General features: G+C 40.4%; 1 protein-coding gene across 8 annotated transcripts in view; it reads left to right on the top strand.

The window, feature by feature from the left end:
* USP54 (ubiquitin specific peptidase 54) overlaps positions 1-13,712 on the top strand; it is a 91,928-nt gene that overhangs the window by 18,984 nt on the left and 59,232 nt on the right. For 3 of the 8 annotated variants that reach the window (XR_014616367.1, XR_014616368.1, XM_084210900.1), the window contains exon 1: positions 2,825-2,950. The exons of 1 other annotated variant lie outside the window; for it this stretch is intronic. The gene's annotated coding sequence lies outside the window, so the exon portion shown is untranslated. Of the gene's footprint in view, positions 1-2,808; positions 2,951-13,712 lie in introns of those variants that run through there. 4 more of the 8 variants (XM_084210896.1, XM_084210898.1, XM_084210899.1 and 1 more) reach the window with 3 other exon arrangements.

The raw sequence follows: 13,712 nt of genomic DNA on the forward strand, positions 1-13,712 counted from the left end.
TTTTGTCGTGATTTCACTGTGCAAGACAGAATTGGGCTGTAATTTTACTTATTCAACTAAGTCTTGCTTATTCAACAGTGTGAGTGGGATAGCTGTGTTGGATGGTATAATGTGTAAATATGTTGGTTTAATTTATTAGTTCTAGGGGAAGGCAACAGGAAGGGAACACAATAGCCTGGATAAGCAATAGCACGGCAAACATGTCACAGACAATAGTCGATCTGTCAGCTGTAAAGAGCTGACTTCCAGGCTCCAATTGAAGTTGCACAGACATCTTTCTGAGGGTGGGAGCTCAGTTATCAAAAAGACACCAAACAGGATGGATAACAATCAAGCAAGGGATTATTTTTTAATGTGACATTTAAAACTGATTAAAACTATGTTTATTTAGGGAAAAGTGTATTTGAGTGAATTTAAATTCCACATTTATTGTTATCAATAATTAAGTCTGTTCTAAATATACTTTAAAATAAAATCCCACTACATGTTTGCCACTAAAATTTTAGCAAATGAGGTGCTCAATTTTAGCAAATTAGGTGCTGAATTGAAACTAGCACTAATGAACTGGCGTCCTAGCTTTTGACAATAAGTAGAGTTTTTTAATTATAGTGTAGTATAACTGTTTCCATTCTTCCACATGTTTTCTCACCTTAGAATGAAATATAAAAAGCAAAAAAATGTCATGTTTAAATAATAGCCTAGGGAGCTGAGGGGATGAGGTGCCTTAGTTCTAGAAGCATTAGGCATTTACTTTTTTTTTTTTAAGTACCTAAATAAAATAAGATTGTATAACTTCTGTCCACATGCAATCTGAGATTAGTATGGAAGTGAAATTCTATTTTAGAAAACATGCCGTATCACATTCATCATTTTCTGGAAAATAGTCCGGATTATTTAGTATAGTAGTCTTAGGCAACTAAGCTCACTAAAGCAGAAACACAGATTTTATAAGTACTCAGGGAAATGGGGGCGGGGGAAAGAAAGGGGTCTAAACATAAAGAAAATGTTCTTGGACATCTGGGTGCCTGGAAATGTCGTGGGAGGGGGGAGCCATAATCTCTTGAAGGGAAAGCAAGAGTTGAATGGAATTGAAGTATCTGATTACATGTATATTTATGGTATCTCCTTACTAATAAAGCAAGAAGCAAAAGCTTATGTATGAGGTTATATTTCGTTGAAGTACAATTCAGCCTGTTCCCATATGCCCAGCAGAATTGTCTCTCCTCTTTTCTGAATGCTGCACTTCCAATGGCCAACGCCGTTTTTGATGAGTGCTGGTGTAATTGATAGTGGAACCCATACACAGAAACAAAGTAAAAGGGGAACTTTTGCAGAATCAAATAATTATTTAGAAACAGCTGTAGAAGGTTAAATAAAAGTTCTTTGATAGTAGTTGGAGGATGAGTGACATTGTACTCTATTATTACTTCATCTTTGATATCTACAAGGAGGAACTATCCCTGCGAGCATGCGTGAGAATTAGGATAGTGTCATTTGTCCATTTTACAGATAATGAATTGGAGCAGACAGAGATGAATTCATTTGCATGAACTTGCCCTGAAAGTTGGAAGACATGATGGTTAATCCTGGTAGTCTGTCTAGACTGGTGGCTGATAACAGTAGTGAGAGAATTCAAAAAGTGCCTGCACCTTGAAAGTCCCAGCAACCTCCTTGAGGTTTAGGTGAGAGTGAAATATTTTCATGTCTGGCTATGTAAGAATAGTATTTTTCTGTATGGATTAGATATAAATAGCATAAGTAGATGTGGGTAGATAGAAATGAGGTAGAAATGAGAAATGAGTATAGAAACTGCCATGTTTCTGTTCAAATTTGTGTTTTGAATAGGAACTTTCAGTATTTGTATCTTCCATTTCATTATCGTCTCTTCCCCATTTCATGGTTTTTGCCTGTCTTGAGTTGAAGTGATGCAGATACTGATTTAAAGGTCTCTTGTCCTCCAGCAAATTTCCTTAGTACAGAGGATCACTGAGCAGGGTAAGAGGACAATTGATTTTGATTAGGGAAGAGGATAGTGATAAGTTTTATTTGCCCCAATTGCATTTTGAGTGTCTTGTTTGTTGATGATACAAACTAAGTGGTTATCAGTTTTGTACCATGTTACATTGGCTGGTTTCTTCTGGCAGAAATACAGCAGTTCTTATTCTGTGTCTGGTTCTGAATATGATGCTGAGAATGGTCAAGCTGTACTTTACCGATGAGCAGACTGGTATTGTGGTTCTGGGGTAAAAGAGGAAAGCTGTGGCCTTCAAGTTCCTAGAAACTGTAGCTATTTGGATTCTTGGATGGGAAGAATCAGAGAGGCGCATCTTACTATGGCCACGGTCGCCTCTTAAAAAGAGCTGTGGAAAGAATGGAAAAGGATTTGATGTGTGTTGCTAAAATCCACCGGGCGAGTGGTTAGCTCTCCCAAATTATTTCCATAATCGGCACCCTGGGGTAGTTCTTTCCGGGGAGGAGGGCTGCAGGCGTCCGAGGGCAGGACGCGGCTGAAGGGTCTCTCGGCGATGCCGAGAGGTGGGGGAGAGGCGCTGGAAGCCGTGGGGGGCGGCACAGCGTGCCCTCCGGGGGAAGCTGGGTGTTAGCCGAGCGCGGCCGTCGCTGCTGCGGGCCCTCCCCTCGGGGCTGCGGCCGCGGCGGCCCCTTTAAGGCGCGACCTGCCGGGGATCAGGTGCGCGGCCGGAGCGATGACGTCATGGGGCGGGGCGCGGCTCCCGCTCGCGCTGCCCGCGCCGCGGGACGGGGCGGCGGCGGCTGCGCACGTGCGCGGGGCGGCGGAGAGCGCGCGGGGCCGCGCGGGCCGGGGGCGCCTGCAGCCGGGAGCGGCGGGAAGGCGGCTCAGTGCGGGGCCGCTGCAGCAGGTGTCGGCTTGGTTGGTGTGGGGCTGCCTGCCGTATGAGCACGTGAAAGGTTTTCTCCTTCAGCAGGCTAGGTGGGGAAAATGTGCTGTGTGCAGTGTGTTTAATTATTTGCAGTCTTAATTGTTTTTTGGGGGTTTTTCTTTGTAATACAGACGTCCATCATGTTGTATGTTTTATTTGTGTTTACTTGTTTAAACTGTTGCTTAGATAGTGAACGGCAGATACTGCCTTAGTTGATTGTGTTTTCCATGATGATGAATTGTGCTGTGTACCTACTGTCCTTGATAGAAAGTGCTGCGCGAAATTGGACTCTTTATACTTAGATAATTAAGGCAAATCCAAACGCTCAGGTTTGGTCTAGAGGAGGGATGTCAGATTTCACAGAGCTGCTCTTCCTCCCTTGCCAATGGAAGATTATATCCCCCCTGTATGGAAAAGAGACTAGACCTTTTGCCAGTTAGGTGGGAATGTGTAAGCCCATCTGGAATTTACACCGCCTAAATATTTGTATGCACAGGAATTGTGTTTGCTGGTTTTGGAGAAGAAAGGCAAAGGGATGCTTGTAGCTTTGTTTGGGGCTTTTGGTTTTGTATTTTTTATTGGTTGGTTGGGATTTTTTTATTTTGTAAGGGGAGGCATTGAAACCTTTCTTTGAACATTCATTTGATCTTCATGATAAATAGACTTCTATATTTGTACCTCTAATTTCTGGCTAATATGTTCACTTTTCACCAGATAAGTTAAAATTGGCAGAAATAAAGAAAAAAATTCCCTGCTCAGGGAATCATCATGTGAAGATAAAGTTGGCAGGAGGACCTCTGTAATTTTCTGGGTAACAGAAGGCTATGACCAAGTAAAACATGGCTTTAGCAGGCTTGGTTCTTAAGACTAGAGAAAAGTCTCTTGGGTATTCTTATGCTAAAAATGTAGGCTAAGACTTCCCTTTGAAGTCCTGATTTGGAAATGCCCATCTCTACCACATCTAATTTTTTGCATTAGATTCCAAAGTGGATTTAGTCTCTTCTAATCTTGTAGAGCAGGGTTCTGGAGTAAGTCTTTGTTTAAATAAACAAAAATACTTGTATGGATGTATGTATATGTTAAGAGATGTGTTTTTTTTTCTTTTGAATGCACACCTCTGAAGCCATCATTCTGCAGGTTTTTTTTCTATTGTCTTGATAGCATTTCAGTGTAATCAGTATTCAATGGGTGATGTTTTTGCTCTCTAAATTTAGCTGCTGATGTTTATATACTACTTGGTATTCTGTATTAGTCTTTGTAGAGGGCATACTGCATGGATAGATCAGCCCCAATGGCCTTTGTCCGGGAAAATGCATCATCCCAAATGACTTATTAACAGTAGGCTTTTTAAGGGGATGAATATGTTAATCTAGCATGCTTTAAGACCAGTGGAGTCCTTAGGTCTGTTAAGGTATACTTGCTCTTCTTGTGTGTCTTACACCTCAGGGAGAGGGAATGGAGTGAATGACACATTTTGCTAGTGTTTACTACTCTTTTTTCCTTTTTTTTCCCCTTCCATATTTATGCAGACAGTATGGGTGTTGTGTCAGAAGCAGGTTTGTAGTCCAGTGGGATGTTCCAGCCATGGGACACCAGGCTAAGGTGAACAAGTAGGTAATCCAGGGCATAGTAGGATTAGTCCACAGGGTGAAATCCAGTCAATTACTTTTCTACCTTAAAATCTCTTTAACTTTTAAGTATATTTTTTCATTACAGCACCTATTACTGTGACAGATGTGACTTTCCATAGATTTTTGGCAAGTGGCTTACTGTTTCCTCTGGATGTCATCACTTATTTCTTTCCCTTCTTGTTCTTATTTAGCATCTTAAGCCAGGTTAATTTCACTGACTGTGAAATAAACAATAGCCATCATAAGATGTGATTGTGTGTACTTTTGAAAACGTCACTGAAATGTAAGCATCTGCAACAGCTTTTGTAGGTGCATGAAATTTTAAGAAATAGTGGCTGTTCTAATGAAATTATTAGAAAATATTTCAAGGTAAAAAGAAAGCTGATTCAAGAATTGTTGTTACTTCCCCTCTTCTTTCTAATAGCACATTTTCATAGAGGACTTAGTATCTTAAACAAACTTTCATTTGCAATTCATAAAACTAATTCCCCCATGGTGATTGGGAGGATTCCTGGAATCATGTGTGGCATTGACTTTTGTTTTTAGCTTTTCAGTATTGTGGCATGGATTTAAATGCTCTTGGGAGTTCCATGCTATATATATATACATCATGACTGCATATCAGTCTGCCAAGGTTCGGTCATAGGACAAAAATAAAACAGAACAGAAAATAATTAATGCAGAATGTGGAATTGTGGAAGAGAATATTTTATGAGTCTCATTGCCTTCTCTATTACTGTGGCTTTGTGATCTTGTTTTTTCTGTTGAATTAAGTGATACAAAAATGAAGTCAAACAGCCAAGCTTACTTTCTCTTGGGCTTCACAATGATGCAACATATTTTCCAAAGTGAATCTTACACCTTCAACCTGTCATCTCCTTTTTATGTCAGATAAGAAGCTGAAAAGCACTGGTTTTATTTGATGCAGGCAGGTGAAACAAACTTGCACAATTTTCTTTCTCGAGACTTCTTGCAAGCCTTTTGTCAAGTACGACAGCATTGTAAGATTCAAGGTTTACAGGTTGTGTGCTGTAATTTAGGGTCGCAAAATTATGTAAGTCTTGACTAGTGTAGGAAAAATGGATACAGATTTATCACTCCAGTTATGCTGGTTCTATGCCATGTGTGTGCTTTATATAGGAAAAGTTGTTTCCTGATTCCTGACTTAGTCAAACTATAAATTAATTCCTCAATAACCTGTGATCATATTTAAACCACAGGAAATTACATTTTCTACAGGAAAATGATTTTGTACCATGCTTCTTAAGGCATAAAGCTGTGTGTGTATGTGTGTCTTTCCCAGCTGCAGAGGTGACAACTTGTCTTTGGCTTTGAACACAGCATGGCATCACAGTCACTCAAAGAATGTGCTCATGCTTTGACCAAGAAATTTAATTTAGTGCTTTGCTTGGTTAACAGGCATCTATAAGCTGGTGTCTTACTTGCAGTCAAGAAGACCTTTTGCCTTCTCTTTTGGATAGGGTATTTATAAAACATTCTTTTGGCTTGGGTCCACTTACTGAGGTGGAAGTTACAAAAAGCAGGATGGATTAAATGCAGTGCGCTGTGTTTGGCAGTGACTGGGAGTAAGTATGCAACAGAATTGCTTTTCTTATTTTTGTGGTGGTTTTGGGAGGGTAGTAGAAACAAGAAGTGCAGTTATTTGTGGTATTTGTGGTGTTACCTCTGTGGTAAAGAGTGGTATTTAGATTCTTGCTTGCCTTTGGTAACTTTTAAATCCTGGCTTTTGTAGTCTTTGAGTCTTCCCAGTGCTACAGGTAAAACTAGTTTGAGTCACTCTTAAGAGTTCGTAGATGTAGAAAGTCAAATTGCTACCAGGATATGGTCATAATAATGTGCTGAGGGTATTAGCAGTTTGTTTTTCTCCCAGTATTTATTTTTTGTTCGTTTGAGTCATCTGCCAAAAGAAAGACTAGTTTCAATGAGGAGCACTCTGCCTTGTAGCACATAAACATAAGAAATAAAATAGCTTTTATCAATTAAGGGGAAAATATTGAGTGTATATGCCAACTTTTTACTCTTAAGATTATAAATGAGCCGGATTTGTTTGTCAAGTATAAGGGTTGTAATGGAATTATGACAATTATTAGTACTCTTGATAGTGATGACTGGACATCACCTATGAAGGAATTGTTTCCACTTCATTGCTCCCAAGCTTGTTTTTAAAGCTAGTTTAAATTTTATTTCAACAGATATAGTCTAAACTAATTTAAGTGGTTCTAGCACCCCAAGTCCCTCCACACAGAAAATGCTTGTGGAGGCTATGTAGGGAACATTGAAGAGCAGATCTGACTTCAAACCACCCTGACCTGTCTTTCCACCTGGCTGCTGTTTACCCTGACCATGTTGTTGTGTTGCCGTGTTGAGGGGTTGCACAAGGATGAGAATGGGCAGTTGGGAGGCTGAAGGAAAGTGGGGGCATAAAAGCTCTGTCCTCACGTTAGTCAATGTCTGAGTAGTCTTGAAAAATATTTCTGATTCTCTTTTGGTAACTACCAAAGCAGCACTATGCTTGGTTTGGTTATTCTTTTATATGAGAAAAGGCAAAAAAAAGATTTTTGTTCATCTTGTAGTTTACAAGCTTTTTGAATATCTCTGGGTTACCTGACTTTAATTTAAAAACAGTAACTTGGGTGGTAAGAGAAAGCAGAATGGATTTTTTTTTTTTAATATGAGTCCATTTGATTCTAAGGCCATGTTGATGAAGTAAAAGCAAGATTTTGCTGTGCCTCCACACTCCCCAGACCTTATTTAAACAGTTGTCTTGCCATGTGGAAAAGGTCAGCTGAGTACAGCATATGTATTTGCCCAATATGTTTGAACACATTGCCCTAAAGTTTAAGACTGTTAGATTTTTTTTGGTCTTTTTTCCATCCTCTTGAAAATTGCACTGCTGATGTGGCAACATGAGCTTCTCTTTCTTAACCACCTTCTTCACCCTCCTCAGACCCCAAAAAAGAAATTGTTGGCGGTCACTGCTTTCTAGCCACAGAATTAACTTTTGACCTCAGAGATTTTCAGCGAACAGGGTAAACATCTGTTTTCAGACTTCTTAAAAGTCTAGGGGATGCATTCTCCAAGTTAAAAACTAGGTCCCAGAAGAATGTACTTACTTAAAAGAAAGAGGCTAGAAAAGGTTAATCAGGGGGATTAATTTGCCTCAGTTGTTTTGAACTGGTGTCTCCTGGAGTGCAGCTTTACTGTGGCTGCTTAAGGACAGGGTAGGGCAGGTGGCTGGGTCTGGACTGGGTGCTCCTGCTCTCTGTTCAGCTCTTGGTTGAAGTGGCTCACAGCTCAGTGCAGTTCTTGGAAGCAGTGGGAGCGTGAGGCTAGGGAAAGTACACAGACTGACACAGTCTGCTGTTTCCTTCAGTTAAATGAAACTGCGCCTTCCATCTGTGTTCCCAATTGCTGCACAGCCATCTCACTGCAGATGGAGGGGCAGCTTTGTTATCTGGGTAGGAGGATCTAACTACAGGCCACTGTCAAGAAGCATTGTTTGCTCGGCCTGCTTTCCTCCTTTTGAGTGAGAAAGCTAATGAAAAATAAAATTTCCATTGGTAGAGTTGGTTTTTGCCAGTGGGTTTTTGCTGTCCTGTTATACGTCATTTTGCAAACTTACCAGTGTTAGCATAAGGGGAGTGGAAGGGGCACATGATGGTGAACGGATCCACCCTGGTAGCAGCTGTCAGCTTGGCACAGCTCTATTATAAAACGTACTGTAAGTTACCTGTGCTAGAAATTAGTGACTAGTACAACTGCATGGTGTCTTGACTTTGGTGGCAAAGCTCATAAAGAAGCTGCTGTTACGACTGTTCCCCTGCCTCTGTACTGCTCTGTAGTTTGCTGGTCTGTGTTGTGTCAGTTACAAGTGCATACTACAGCACTACTCTGTATTCTGAGTAACTGAAATTATAAAAGTAGCCCACTTCATATTTTTATCTTCTGGTTATTTTTAACCCACATTATTTTCATGAGGCAATTTGTAATGTGGTCCTACACTGGTTGCCACCTGCAGAACAGAGCATCAGATGAGAATGGTAAGAACTGATCTGTGAAAGTTTGGCAGGATCTTCTGCAACCAGCTTCTTTGTTGGCAGTCAAGAAACTTCATCTTTACCACGTAGCATTTATTCCTGACAAAATTCTCCATGTAGACAAACTTAGGATATTTAAACTGTACTAAGTGTGCTGACATTTACAGCTCTATGAGTGGGAGTGCTGTGGTGGATAATTATATGAAGGTGAAGGGAAGGGCTAGCATAGCCTTTGCTAGGTAGGAAGCTAAAAGATCTGCAAAAGCAGAAGGACGCCAAAATCATATGACTCTGCAGACATTTGGAAAATAACTTTTTTCAGTCTTAAGGGAATGGTTGTTACAGCTCTGTCATCTATACTTTGTTTCTTCAGTTTTCTGTTTTAACGTATGCTTTTGTAATTTTTCTTGGCTATCTCTCTTTATCTTGCCAGCTGTGAAGGTATGCTGTTGGCATGCATGCTTCTAACAGATGGGGTTATTTGCACATACATTTGCTTCAGATTGCTAATGTCTGAACCAAAGGAAAAAGCAAGGAAGGCAGACATTTCGGGCTTGTCTCTGTTGGTTTAGTTTGCCTGGTTTTCTTGCCTCATTTCTGTTTGAGGTAGCTGTGTGGATGGCTGTATAATTGCTACCATTGCTCTCCCAGTTGCCCTGAGGGCTGCAGTACTTGACCAGAACAGTTCGAGGGTTGCTGTGCTGTACTAATTTAGATGAAATGTTAGAAAAGTTGAAATGATTCCCCCCCCACCCCCCCACCTTTCTTCCTGTTCTGTGCAGAAGTGTGGTAATTGCTCTGAATTCTGTCTTAGTTTGGTGGCAGTGAGTCAGATTCTTAGCTGGTATGTTTGGCAAAGTTTTCTTTTGTGAGTGCAGTAGCACTGTTGCTCTTCAGCTGGGGACCTGTCCCCCTGCTTCTTTTTGCTCAAGGCATAGAGCCCTGCTCGCTGTTTGAACTGTCAGACCCTCATTAGTACTGAGTGAACTCTTATTTTCTATCTGATGCAGAGGGATTTGTTTCAGTAGTAAAACACTGTCCCTTTGCTGCTATGTGATTCTAAAAAGTTTTAATTTTAGGTGTGATGGAAGAAAGCAGAACTGATCTTGCTTTCAAGAGAGCATTTAGACCAAATTTTCATGCTTTCTTCATGCACTGAGTACTCAAGTATGTGTGGACACCTGAAGCATTTTATCAAAAAGCTGAAAACGAGTTCTAAAATTATGGAAACTGAGGCAGAAGCAAATAGGAATTTGCAAACATCAGTACCACAAAACTCCATGTTACTGATTTAGATGCTTCTGCCCTTTTGTGAGCATTGGCCGGCATCACCTCATCAAAAAAGTCAGTGGAGTGATGGGGGATGTATGTGGTTGTGTCTGAGGAGGAAAGTAAAATGCTTTGTGCTTTGGAGGGAGGAGGACTAAAGGAGTGTAGACGCCAGTGTTTTCTCTGCAAGGGTGCTTACCAGCCTTAGCTCATTGCTTTGTGGAAATAATGCCACTGTACTCTTGGTAAAATTTTACAGATATTTGAGAGTAAACATGCAGATCCAAGAAATAGTGTGAGACACCTGGAAGACTTGGTCACTTTTTCTGTATGCTAAAAATGAGGTTTGGCATATTGCTTTTTGCCTGGCAAAAGTCTGTGTTGGTGTTGCAAACTGTGTTTTTAAGTGATTTGGCTTCCTTGAAACAAGCTGTTTGAGGGAAGAGTGCTACAGAGTTGACATGCTGATTTAACCACGCACAGCTGTGGAGGAGGTTTTGAGCCCAGCATGATTACTGAACATTGGACTGTTTTTTGTTCACAATTATGGCACTGTCAGTGCACTTTAGAAAATTATTTTAAAGTTGCTCACACTAAATCTTTAAAAAAAAAAGTTGTGTAGAGGCATCGTGAGGTAAAACTGCTTAGAGTATTGTGCCTTTGCTATATTTTTTCCTTTCTTGTTCTCCTATTTTTGTCCCTCCAAAAGTCTATCATTATGGAAAGACATAGTTAAAACTTGGCTCAGCCCCCTCTATCCTGCAAGACGAAATTGTTCTTAAGGCAAACCAATTTAATTGTATTCCAAATGCTTCCTTTTTGCATTGTTTGTTTCTATTAGGTAAATGATCCCAGTGGGGATAGTATCTTCAATTCCTTGTATGTCCAAATCATTATTATGTTTCAATCTGATTCTGTTAGCATATTGTGTTAGTATGTTGTGCTGGGGCAGCGAGACAATGGTATGCATTGCTTTGGGGTTTTTTTTGGTAACATAACCAAAGTTTTCTCTACAGCTATTTTGGTCTTGGATGTACAGTAAGTCTCCCCATCTGTGCTCTAAACATGACTGTTAGAAGAAAAATTGATGCTGAATGCAGAGGGCAGCCCTGTCCTGGAGCTGTACTGTAGGAGTGTCTGTTAATAATTGTGTAGTAATGCTAATGCTGCGCTTATGGGAGGTTTTGGGGATAGGAAGCCGTTTTTATGAGCAAACTTCTTTTTTCCGTGATCTGTATCACTGGCTTTGGGGATGGTTCCAGGAAGTGTCCTGCAGTAATTATTCTTTGAAAAACTGCTTTTAAGTTTGTATTACAACTGCAGGGCTGTAAACTGAGGGACCAAAACTGAATCTATCTTTTGAGTCCTTTTGATTTTTTTCTGTTAAACGGTGACGTGTTACTCCTGATTATCAATTTCTTCTACAAGAAAACAATCCTTGACATTTAACTGCAGAGTCTGCAGGAACCTCTCCAGTTCACTTGTCACACCGAGGGGAGCCCTGCCTTGCACAGGCAGGCTGCTGCTGTAAAATGAAGTCATTCCTTGCAGCCCTATCTCCCCCTCCTCTGCCCCTAGTCTGTTCTCTTTTGTAAAAGGGTATGGAAAACCTTCCTCCTCCTTGCCTGGCCCTGTGTCCGAGGGGAGTTGTGTCTGTGAGCAGGGCTGGGCCTCTGGCCTTATCTCTGTTGTCAGAGCTGCCTGCCTGGTAGGTGGCAGTGGGGGCAGTGCTTTTCAAATGAGACTTTCCTGTGCTTAGAGGCCCTTGTTTTTTTGTTTTAACAGCTTCCTATTGTTTGACACAGCAGGTTATCCCCTCCCATGCTATTCTGGCTCTTTCCTCCTCCCTTAAATAATTTTTCTGTTCTAGTATTAATTAGAGCAGTTACTCTCACAGTGAGTCCTCAGTTTTCCTAACTCAGTCTGATCTCCAGCTTCTGTTGTGATACCAGTGTGGAGTCCACACAATAAATAGAAAGCAGCTTCTGAAGGTAGGTCTTTCTGATTTTTAATTCAGCATCACCACCACTGTGACGTGACTGTTTTGATTGAATTCAGGTTGTCATAGGAATTCTCACCTACATATAGTACTGAAAGATAGAAAATTCTGCTTTTCAGTGTGGCTGGCTTTTCTTTCTAAGACATAAAGAAAGAGTATTGCATCAGTTAGTTAATAGTTCGCTTTTCAGTGTTCAGTCCTGCTAGCTAATGGTGTTTCATATATGTACACTTTGTTTATGATGATCTACCTCTGTGAAAGGTACTTTCTAAGACATAAGCTGCCTCTGGTCTACCATACCATAACTTTTTCTGTCTAATGGTATCCATGATAAATTTGAAGATAAAACCCGTCAGAATCTCTTCTCACCATATCAATTGTTACAGCTGGAAAGGATGTTGGCAGTTCATTTCCCATCCCACTTATTTTACAGTACAAGAATTACTTAGTCAGAAGCGCTCCAGACTGCTTTTTTGATAAGTTAGATGTGGTTTTCCTTCCCTCTACTTGTTGGATCCTGTGTAAGAAAGCTGATAATGAAATGAGGTACTAAACATATGCAGAGCTTTTCTATTTTAATGTGCTGATTTATAAAAGTCCACTTGCTTTATCTGTTTTCCTGATCCCCCGCCTTTTATCAGGTGTCTTGTTTCCAAAAATAGTAATAGTTTTGTGATTGTTTCAAGTTTGTCACTACTGTTTCATACTTTTTGCAGTTTAGCTTAGCAAAAAGTATGTATTTGTTTAAATTTCTAGACTTGAAAAAAAGAAACAAAAACCCTCACACTATTTTAATATATTTGGTGACACTAAGTGGAAGTTCTGATTCCACAAAATGATAAATCCAGTTCTAGATTTTGTCATCAGAGAGGGTGAAGGAGGGGGGAATAATCTATGTATCAGTTCCCATACTTTGACATTCAGTATAATAAACATGCCGCGTGTTCTAATGCATTCCTGATTTTTTGCAGGAATGACTTCTCAGGCACCTAAAACAGATGAGAATTACAAAGACATTGATTATAGTCTTCAGAGGCAGGATTAATCCGTACCTGGAAGATGAAGTCCCAATGTCCTTACCCTAACTATAACTTGCTGATAAGCTGATTCAGGTCACTAACCTAGTAGGAAATAAAGCAAACCCCCTCCTCCCTTCTTGCCATCTCTCCAAATGTGCTAAATTTGTGAGCTGAATTTGCTTCTGTGAGCCTAAGTGTGAATTGCCTGCCCCAGACCAGTCACATGGTGGAAGAAGTGCCCTCTTTACACAACTCTGGTGGCCCCAAGATTTTGGCTTCATTTGGTTATTTGATAAGGTTCCTCTCAGAGGCTGTCTGAAATTATACATCCTCTTTCTAGAACACTGTATTTCATGGGAGTTGGAGAAGCTGTAGGCTTTTTTATTACTGTTATTATAACTGACAGTTTGGAAACCTCTTGGGGTTTTTTGATGGAGAAGTATTGCAGTGGATATACAGAAGTTTGTGTTTTCTGAAGTTGTTAATTTATGATGTAGTTATTTCTATAGGTTATGACAGGGGTCTCAAGAGTTTTAGGTATCTTAAAATCCCAAACAGGATGATTCCAGGTTAAAGAGTTTTCTGTTTAAGGCCAGAGCAACATGACAAACAGCCTGAGGAGTGAAGGAAGCAGACTGTAGTGGCTGTCAGGTTGAACAATAGTTTTGGCACACCTGCTGCTTTGCTGCTGAGCTTGGCAGGAAAGGAGTGATTTGGAGGATAACCAGATAGTTTTGTAGATGTTTTTGGTATGTTTCCATCTTCTCTGAGGGAGAGAAAACAGAAGCGCTTGCTTTATAATGTAACTAATGGCTGGTTGAAGACTGAGACTATAA

The sequence above is a fragment of the Fringilla coelebs genome (genome assembly GCF_963513975.1).
Source record: "Fringilla coelebs genome assembly, chromosome: 8".
NCBI classification, from domain to species: domain Eukaryota; kingdom Metazoa; phylum Chordata; class Aves; order Passeriformes; family Fringillidae; genus Fringilla; species Fringilla coelebs.